The sequence below is a fragment of the Prionailurus bengalensis genome, chromosome E1 (genome assembly GCF_016509475.1).
Source record: "Prionailurus bengalensis isolate Pbe53 chromosome E1, Fcat_Pben_1.1_paternal_pri, whole genome shotgun sequence".
NCBI lineage: Eukaryota > Metazoa > Chordata > Mammalia > Carnivora > Felidae > Prionailurus > Prionailurus bengalensis.
In genome coordinates this window covers 41,773,075-41,774,996 of record NC_057347.1, presented here as the reverse complement: position 1 = coordinate 41,774,996, position 1,922 = coordinate 41,773,075, and positions in this window count along the sequence as shown.

The window sequence follows — 1,922 nt, the reverse complement described above, 5'->3', positions numbered from 1 at the left end:
GTACGTGCGTGAGGTCTTGTTTGTTACTGGATTTTGTCTGCTGTTTTTCACTGCGCCCCTTCGGAGCGGAAAACACGAATTGAGAGGGGGCGTATCACAAAAGAACACATTTTATTCATTAAAAGTGTCACGGGCAAGTTGACCCTGATTCTTTGCACGAAAGTGAAGTGGCCACTGTCTTTTGGGGGAGGCGGGGGTGAATTTATGCAGTGCCGATTTGCAGAGACGTTTAAGCGTTCAACAATTTTTTTTTCTTAACGTTTATTTGTTTTTGAGAGACAGAGACAGAGCATGAGTGGGGGAGGAGCAGAGAGAGAGGGAGACACAGAATCCAAAGCAGGCTCCAGGCTCCGAGCCATCAGCACAGAGCCTGACGCGGGGCTCGAACCCACCAACCAGTGAGATCGTGACCTGAGCCGATATCGGCTGCTTAACCAGCTGAGCCACCCAGGTGCCCCAGAGATGTTTAAGCTTTATAAACAGAGTGACGCTTCATTTATTCAGCTTTGTTGGGAATTGAGTTGTTTTGCCCACCGAGATGTCCCATGCAACTGAGACTCCCCTGTCATCAAGCACTAACGTGTTGATTTTGACCTCCCTGACAGTGTTTGCTTGGCAGTGGAAAACTTGGCTCTCTGCCTTCTTAAATATCGAGCACAAACTTTATCTGAAGCCTAAGGCACACTTCACCGTCGTCATGAATCACTGGGCTGTTGGACGACACAGTGGTGTTTTCAGGGACTCGGGAGGAATACAAGCCTGCTTGTACCTTTTCTAAATACCCTCAAGATTCCTAGAATGGAGCCCTGGCTTTGCTCTGTTCTGTTCCATCACTTGTGCTTCTTGTCCCTGACAATTTCCCTGCTTCTCCCCTGCCCCCACCTTCAGATTATAGAGGCTTTTGCCATGCTAGGTCGTGGGAAACCAAATGATATCCCCTGTCAAAGACAGATCGGTCCTGACTGTCAAAATCAAAGTATAAAGATTCAGTGCGGGCCTAATGGGTTGTCCTTGAGCAAAAGTGCTCAACGTCACAGGATTTGTGATATATCTTAGCTGCTCAGAGAATTTGATTTCTTGTTAATAGCCAGTGTGTATAAGTCTTGATTTTGTGCCAGGAGCTATGCTAAGGCCGCTATATACATTACTTTGACAGATACACCAAGCCTATGACGTGGGCCTATCACCCCATTATCCGAATGAGGAAAACAGGCCTAGAAAGTTTCAGCAACGTGTCCAAGCTCACATAGTTCTAAAGAAATGGCAGAGCCATAGGATTTGAACTCAAGTCTCCCTACCAGAGATGGTCATTAATCCGTATCTTCTGCTGCCTCGTCCTTTTGTGGTCCCATAATTGAGGCTACCCGTTAAAGAATTGACTTATATGTGAGGGCTGTGTTTCCAGCTAGAATTTACAACAAAATGCAGGGGTGGGGGGGGGGGGTGTAACTGTTAAGATTGTGAGGAGGCTGCTTACCCATTGCAAGTTCTATCCCTCATGAGATTTGCTGCCCGTGTCGAAATTTCCATTTTTGCCTTCTCCTACAAAGACACCTTTGTAGCTCACTAACCTGGTAGGTCCACCTGCCAGGATCACATTCGAAAAAAGCAAAAGGACTCAGACTTCTTTGCACTGACCAGGCGCTAGATTCCTCACAAGTGAAATGAGTCCTGACCTCTTCCACAAGGCAGCAGGGCAGGGAGGCAGCTGGCCCTTGACGTGTGAATGACACGTACAAAGTTGTGTCGTTACACAGGAGAGCCAGGATCTAAAGTCTGCACCGCGGCAGAAAACGCAGAGGTCAAAAGGACCCTTGAGAGACAATGACCAACTCTTAGCCAAGTCCCCTCTGGTGGTTTTTCCTCCAGTATACGAACAGTGGTTGAGCACCTAAAGCCTTCTTTTCTTTTTCTTCTTCCCT